The 8,424-nt window shown below is 41.9% G+C and overlaps 1 long non-coding RNA gene across 1 annotated transcript; it reads left to right on the top strand.

Moving 5' to 3' along the window:
- The first annotated feature begins 4,046 nt into the window (after positions 1-4,046).
- LOC139434775 (uncharacterized) lies at positions 4,047-5,806 on the top strand. Its single transcript, XR_011644079.1, has 3 exons — positions 4,047-4,313; positions 4,555-4,605; positions 4,921-5,806. It is a non-coding gene; the product is annotated as an uncharacterized lncRNA (long non-coding RNA).
- The last annotated feature ends 2,618 nt before the right edge of the window (positions 5,807-8,424 follow it).

The following is an 8,424-nucleotide window of genomic DNA, read 5'->3' as shown; positions in this document are numbered from 1 at the left end:
TTTACAGATCCTAGTAATGTTTTGACACAAGATAGTGATGTACACATGTTTCTGAAATAGATCTATTAGTCATTTTAATACTAATTAGGTGTAAATGAATTGCAGTAATAGTAATAGTACAATAAGGAAGTGACATTTTTTTGGCTAGACACTTTTCAGGGAATGTGGGAAACAGCAAGGAGGGGTTGGAGATATCTTGAACATTATAGTTGTAATTGTGAATTAATAAATGATGGCGCTCCATATATACAGATTTGTATAGACGGAGGATGCTGGCCTGTGCTGGAACATCAAAGTCTCTGCAGAGCACGACACATGGCCAAAAAGACTGAGACCAACTGACCGACAGGGTAACTTGGGAAGGCACTGTCAATGACTGACTCTGCGGTGAACCTGACCAAACCTGACTTTACAACCTGACAGTGTGAGTGTGTGTATGTCTGCACCTGATCAGTGCAACTGCATGATTTAAAACGATGACTAATCAAGCATGTTTTGGACTAACACATTATTTTTGGGTGATAATAATGTGTGAAATGAGAGGTTTCCTAACATTGCACAAAAGGGGAAACCGTATCTAATCTGCTTGATGATGTTTCACTCCCACAGGAGGTGGCGGTTTGAAGAATGTGAAACTCAAACTATGACATTTGGAATTCTGTTTCTTTTAGGACTGAAAGATGGAGAGAAAACACTTCATTTCACTGAAGTGTTTACTGGGGAAATAATGGATGTACCTTTGGGAAAATGTTTGGTATTGTCTTATAATCCATTATGACCTGAAGGTTTTCTTCCCATACAGGTTTTTGTTTACACATGAGATAATGTGTAAAAAAGGGGGAGTGTAAACTTTACAATGTACATTTTTCATTTAGGGACTGAAAGGAACCGGCTGGCACAACTCGATTGTTCAATCTGACCATTGATTGACAGTTTTAGAATTGACCTGCTCCATATTTGGGGATAAGAGGCTGTTTGATGAATGTTGACATGTCTCTAATATTGATTGAGTTATAGCAGGTAACACAGATAGAGAATCAGTGGCCAAGGGGCTGCTGGGAGAGATGTAAGTCCAGAATGGAATGCTGGGAGCTGACCTGTGAGTAATGTTTCAACAGACAACATCATGTAACTAGCCTGGTAAAGAAGTAAAAGCCATAGACTTTATTGTTTAGGTCATTATGGGGATATACATTTCATCTACATTTATAATAGAAAGACATTTGATGACAGTTTGTTGGAATTCTGTATTCATTTTTTCAGTGGGATAATATCTAAGCACTGACGGGTAGAAGCAGTATCACCAGGAAGCCATTCACTTTGTTAGTATCGTGATTTTGGTTGTTTTTGAATCCATAACATTAGTGTGTTTCTTTACCAGAAACATTAGCAGTTCAAATCATATTTAGATTTTTAATGGGATCTCAAGGATTTCATTTGAAGATAAACAGAAATTCAGAGCTATTGAAATATGTTATTTAGTTTACCTAAAGATGTTGGGATTCTTATTTAGTGGGCACAGTCCAAGTATTAAGATTCTGAAGCAGCACAATTAATTTAGAAAACCTGTGCACACATGTCTGTTGTTTTAAGCCCCACCAACAGGCTCCAAGTTGCCCACGCACTGGTGGGTCAAACAGCCGAGGGCCCCAGAGCCCGGAGCGTAGGCTTGAGGGATTTGTATCAGATTTCTCCACACAGGTTGCTGACGCCGAAAGGGGGACCCGAGACGCAGGAGGCTGACTGTCAACCCCAGGCTCTCCGGCCCCGACCGAGTGACCCAGAGGACATCCCATGCCGTCCGCCTACAAGGAAAGGGGGACAACTGGTACCACACTGGAGCCAGTGTGCGGCGGGGAAAACACCTGCGAGGACCCTAGACGACATCAGGACAGATCTGGCTCTCGTCATGGAGGTCGACTCGGATGCTGTCATCAGCGGATTGGAGGAGAAGGACCTCGAGGACATCCATCCAGCAGTCGTCCCAGGAGGCATCATCATCGGACCGGAGAAGGAAGATCGGGAGGACATCTATTCAGCATCAACTCGGAAGCCGCCATCAGCAAGCCGGAGGAGAAGGAAGACATCTCTCTAGCAGGCAGCCCAGAAGCCGCCGTCAGCGGATCAGAGGGGACAAAGACACGGCAAGCCAGGACGGCACAGGGGACTCCACTCTCCGCTGAAACAGGAGTGTGTGTTAAGTGCAACAAGACGGTGTATGGAGCCAGCCAGGCCTGCCAAGCTATGGGCAGCCTCTACCATGACAGCTGCTTCACCTGCAGCGCCTGTAGTAGGGAAGGCGTTCTACTATGACGCAGGAAGGGTTTTCTGTGAAGAGGACTTTCTGTACTCTGGGTTCCAGCAGTCTGCAGACAAGTGCAACGCAGGTGGACATCTAATCATGGACATGCAGGCCGGCAGGCCCTGGGGAAGTCTTACCGCCCCGGTTGCTTCCGCTGCGTCATCTGCAACGAGAGCCTGGACGGAGTGCCCTTCACTGTGGACACTGAGAATAAAAAGTATGGAGACTCAGCAGACAAGGATGCAGTTTTTTTGCAAGTGCCTTGTGTAAATTGCACTCTTTTTTTAAGAGTGCAAAAGAGGGAATTGTAAGGAAATATTTGTATGTATTCATGCAAACTGTGAAGAAGCTTGAAAATGATTTGTGTAGAAAACTGGGCTGGTTTTGGGCCTGCTAACATGTGGTTTTTTGAGGACAAAGGAAGAGGGGGAAGGTCAGGAGTTAACATACAGTCATCCCTGATGTGGGGTGTTGATGATAATTTGGGCAGCCAATCACTGGTCGGGAAGGGAGGCGCAGATAACTCCTCCTTGGGTCAGCGAGGTATATAGACAGGAACCCCGCTGTGTTCGGTCTCTCTCTTCTCGCGTCGCTGGGACTGGAGGTCTGGCGGCCTGTGGGCAGGAGCCAGGAGTAGGCCAAACTCCTGACATTACACATATGATATGATATGGTTGTGTATGGTAATGTATTTGATTGTATTGCATTGTATATTACCATTAAAGTGGATTATTGTTAAACGGTTACTTGTATGCTCTGGGTTTCCTTCATGTAAGATAACGGCTTGTGTAGGGACGCGAGGAGATTTAAGAAAGCGGACGAGTTGTCCACTAAATCTCCTAACAATATGTAGCACATTAACATTTTAATAGCACTTAATGACTGACTGAATGGAAATGACAATAAATGAAAATGTAAAACGAAAAAAGCGATCATGAAAATGTTTCCAAAAAATGAAGAAAATTATTTTTGACCACTTTGTTGTTCAGATATATCACATATTTGTAACTAAATGAAACATGAATTGAAACAAAACACGGTATAAACTGAGGAGTGAGTCCCGTGAGTTTCATGTATTTTCTTCACTCCTGGGAAACTGCTCTCATGTCAAGAAGCATCAGATCAGTGCATGCACGGCATCGTCCAATCAGTGAGCGATACACAGTAAGGGGGCGGGGCGAGTGTCTGAGGATTTCATCGAAAGATGGTCTGGTGGTTCCTCGATTATAGCTCCTACATTATCACTCCTCGCTCCTCCGGCAAAAATAAGGCCATTGGGACGCTACTCAAGATGACGCAGACAAATCAACTTCCGGTGAGACCGAGAAGCGAGGAAATGAAAAATAAGAGAAGTGAGAAGGGCCCTACGACTCCTTATTACACTCACCCCTACTTTAGTGGGAAGAATGAGTCTGCGTCTTGGCGGACTGGGACTAAAAATCAACCCTGGAATCTCACCCAGCCCAGCCCACACAAATTGGTAGAGCACGCTAGGGGGGGGGGGGGGGCAACTTAAATGATGCCATTTAAAAACATAAAAAATAAAGGGCGGTGGCGGACGTCAGCGAGGTGGGGGAACTCGGTCTCCACAGACAACCAAAAGTGTGCAAGTGACACTTTACTCGTCTTTTTCTCTAAAAAAAATGTCTCCCGCTGCGTCTCCCCCATAGACTGTATATATAAATGGACGTAGGGTCCATGACGTCACCCATAGGATTCTGCAGAGTTGCCGTGAAGCCCTTAGTAGGCGGAGTCGGCCACTAACGGCTCGACAGCGACGTCAGAGTCTAACTCCCGCCTTCTCCCGCCTGCTCCAAATAAGGGCAAAGAGGCGGTGCTGAGGCGGAGCCGAGGTTGGACAGGGCGGGACCTGCTGCCACCGAGCGTGACGTTCCAGACCTAGCTCAGGCTAAGAAGCTAAGCTAACATGCTCTATTCAGTATTAAGCTAACAACCTATGCTAACAACCCAGCTTGAGGTCACTGCTCCTCGTTCCCGGCATATTCTGAAGGTAAGATACCCTGTAACTTTACAAAACTTGTTCTTTTGATTTAAATGTTCTTGAACCTACACTATACAATTGTTTTTTAAGTGCTTCACCGTTTTTCAAATATAAATGTCATTTGTAACTAAACTTTGTAAACTAGCAGAGATATGGCCAGTGTTGCGTGAATTAAATGTGATTAATGAAATATGACTGTAGAAAAAGAAAGGTGCTTTTATATTGATTAAACCATTTTTATTTATTTCAGCATTAAGAAAAATGAAGATGGCAACCTCCTCCACGCCAAACTGCACAACCTGTAAGTTGATGGTCCTGGCTTACTTTACATGACTTCAGATGGTTGACATTACACACAAACATACTATACATATACATGTGTGCACAATTGTAGATAAACAGCACACAGTATATAAATATATATATATATAAACTGTGTGCTGTTAATCTGTTTTTTGAGGTTTTGCTCTCTTGTTACTTTTAACCATACAGGTGTGATTTCATAGTTATTTTGCATGTTATTGTCAAAGGAACAAAATGAGAAACCCTTTATAATTGATTTGATATTCCTCATGATCTGAAGCATTTGTTGCTCTCATTTATTTTCCTCCCATAGTGACTGTATGGATAATCGGAGACAGCTATGTCCGGCATGGAGCCCAGAGAGCTACAGAGACCATCGGCAGCAACCTTGGCCTCGACCTGAGGGTGTGCTGGTTCGGTTGGGGTGGACTGCGCTGGAGAGGTGTCCTCCCTTTCTTTTCCTACTCCCTGCGAGGAAGAGCAGTCCCGGATGTCCTCCTCATCCACTGTGGCGGCAATGACTTGGGGGATGTGCCCAGTGTTCAGTTGCTGAACCAGATGAAGGAGGACCTGCACCAGCTTCACCATCGGCACCCTGGCATGAAGATCATGCTCTCCCAGATGAACCAGAGGCGCCGGAGGAGGGCTGGTGCAAATCCTGTCAAAATGGACAAGGCCCGGAAGTTTGTTAACAGTGTTATGGCTACTTTTGTTCATAGCCTAAATGGTGCCATTGTTGACCACTCCAACATTAGACATGACAGTCCTGGGCTGTTTTTGCGAGATGGAGTTAATTTCACCCCTTGGGGAAATGATATTTTTTGTAAAGTCACTAGCCAATTGCCTGAAAGACCACCTCCAAAGACTGTGAACTGCTAAAATGTCAGTATCACTGTTTTTGGATTTGGCCTTTAGAGTATGTATTCTAAGGCCCTTGCTAAGCCCAGACTGTCATGGCTAATGTTGAGTTAGATATTACATCTGTAGCCATAACACTGTTAACATGGCTGCTCTTCCTCTTCCCCACATCCCACCCCCCCCTCTTCCCCCAATGGACTCTGCAGCTCTCCAGGCCCATGCTGGGCATGGCTGTCTGTCAAACCTTTTATTTTGTATTTGTTATGATGTTTTTTGTTATTTTATTTGTTAAAATAATTATGTATTTATGTAAATATTGAAAATAAATTACATTCATATTTTCACTTATTTTGTCTACTGCTTACTGAAAATGTTAGCTATCACATCCAAATGGGACTATCAAATGAAAGGATAAGCTTACCATACAATACAGAAAACATTACACATTAAGGCTCAAATCTTTTCCCAAGCCGGAGCAGTCTGAAAAGAGTCCCAAGTTTAAAAACACAACATCTTGACAATGAATACTACACTGTCATTTGTCAGTGACAATGCAAACAACAGGAAGGTCTCCCCTAGTCCCATGTATGTTGGCATCAATGTCATAAGCATACCATAGAATGTAATTATGAAGTGCAATACCCACAATCCCTACAGGGTCGTACCGTCACAGAAGATAATACCTTTTAGAGAGTTTCTAAATTGTTCAGTATGCAGATAAATATTTGTTTTACAATAGAAAATTTTTTCTCTATAAATGTTCCCACATGTTGTGAGCATCTACTTTAAATCTTTTGTCAACAAATAAAAAACATCTTAATTTCCTTTAGGACAACATTTTGTTCATAACACCACTACATTAACAATAAGCATAGGAAAATGATAACTGTCAACATTTAAGATTGTGCTTTTACTCTTTATTTAATCAGATCTATTTACATAGAAAATGTGATAAATACACAAGCCACATTGAAAGTTACATCTTGCATTTTATGAAAAGTAAAGGTTTCGAATCATTGTATGACTTAAAGGGATAGTGGAAATCCGCGAATGTTGGGTTTAACTTATGTATTTTTATTAAAAATAAGCATAATAAACCATTTTTTTTTATTTCATGCGCCTAGTTTCATTTTATTTTCAATTTTACTGCTCCCGACCACGCCCTCTCAATGAAACGAAATACTTCGGGAAGACGGGCACAAACATTGGACGAGGCACGAGTATTTTATTATGTTTTCTGGCTGATTTAATGCATCATTAGCCTGTACCATTGTGTACAACGCCATTTATTGCCTGTCGATTAGGCGACCGGAGGCCTCGTCATCCGATAATCCGGTACACAGTGTCGAATGTGTACACTACAGTCATCATATAGACATGATAGACTAACAGTACTGTGAGTACAGCCTACACTTGACAGGCAGCCTGGCTAGCCTAGGATTAGGACCATACTACGTCAAAAGACCGATTGGCTCTAGCTGTATATCATGCTAGTATACAATTCATTTAAATGTATTCATGTAATTAATGCCCATAAGGCTGTTACATATACAATAATAAATGTGACAAGATAATTTATGTGAACCTGACCCTGGTATGTTATGAAATGTACCCTACATGCAGTCATCCTCGGGCATAGCCATAGGCCTACAGTGCATGCATGCCAACTTTTGCAATATATAATATAGCGCCTAGCGTGAGCTATGCTTAGGGACCTACCAGTCAAGATTATTTGTGCGTAGGGGTGCATCATCTGGCGCCTGGTCCTGGTCATCCTCGCCATTGCCCATGCCGTGAACTAACTCCATCACCTCGGGCTCGAACAAATAAGGACGTAATGGTCCATCGTCTGGCTCAATATTCTCACCATCGTCGCTTACTGAACCGGATTCAGATTCAGTTCCTAAAACTACATTTTCGCAGGAAAGCCGAGAGGATGTTTCTGACTCGCTATCATCACTGGATACCTCGTACAATCCTTCTTCTTTGTCTGGTATATTTGCCCTTCCACGTTCATTCTGCATAGACGCCATGGTTTGTTATTGTTTCGTCTTCCTGAGTTTTCCTCACTTCCGGTTTGGCTGACTCGATCATTTCGTTTCTAAAAAAGTTCGGGGAAGCTGCAATAAAGTGCTTCTAACATGCGTAAGGCAATTATTATATTTTTTTAATCAGGTGTGATTGTTTTGGTACGTAATTATGCTTGTATATAAGTTAAAACGAAACTATTTGGGGTTCAATTTCCACTATCCCTTTAAGTACACTACAAAATAAATTAAAGATGTGCAACAACTGTATCAGTAATTAAAATGATATAACTTATGCACAGGCTTGGGAGGGCTACTTGCCAAAAACACAACCAGTAACTTCATGTGAGTATCAAGATATAAAAGTAATGTAACCTGATAACTTTCTTTTTGTTTTGGATTACTTCAATATCAAATGTAATGCAAATAAACACAGGAGAGAAGAAATATGAATATGATTTTTTTACTTAAAATGTATAATATAATACCATAAAGCAGATTCAGGCAGTAGGTGTAGAGATTCACAATTAAAGTATTATCCTCCAGAACAGTACGGCTTCCAGAGAAGAGATACCATTTGATCATTTTACAACAACCACTATCTGCTCTTTTTAGGTTTTGAATAAGATTGTAATCCTGAGTTTCCCTATTATTAAAAAAAGTAAAACTAATCCGATTACATCTCTTCCTATGTAACTAAGGATTACACTTTCATTTTTTTCTATACGATCTTGATTCGTGTTCGATGTAATCCATTACTATCAAAGCCAACACAAGTCATAACTTTTGGAAAATTGTCTCAAGTTATAAATTATGCCTTCAATCTCTTTCACGTGGAGAAGACATCCCATTGGCCGAGGCGTTGCAACTTCCCTCAAGCGTCCTACATGAAAGAAAGATCACATGTTAGAAATGTGTGCACAAACTATTCA

This window comes from Pseudochaenichthys georgianus, chromosome 11, assembly GCF_902827115.2.
Source record: "Pseudochaenichthys georgianus chromosome 11, fPseGeo1.2, whole genome shotgun sequence".
In the NCBI taxonomy this organism is placed as follows: Eukaryota; Metazoa; Chordata; class Actinopteri; order Perciformes; family Channichthyidae; genus Pseudochaenichthys; species Pseudochaenichthys georgianus.
The sequence above is the reverse complement of the archived record's forward strand: the minus strand, read 5'-3'. Positions and strand labels throughout refer to the sequence as shown.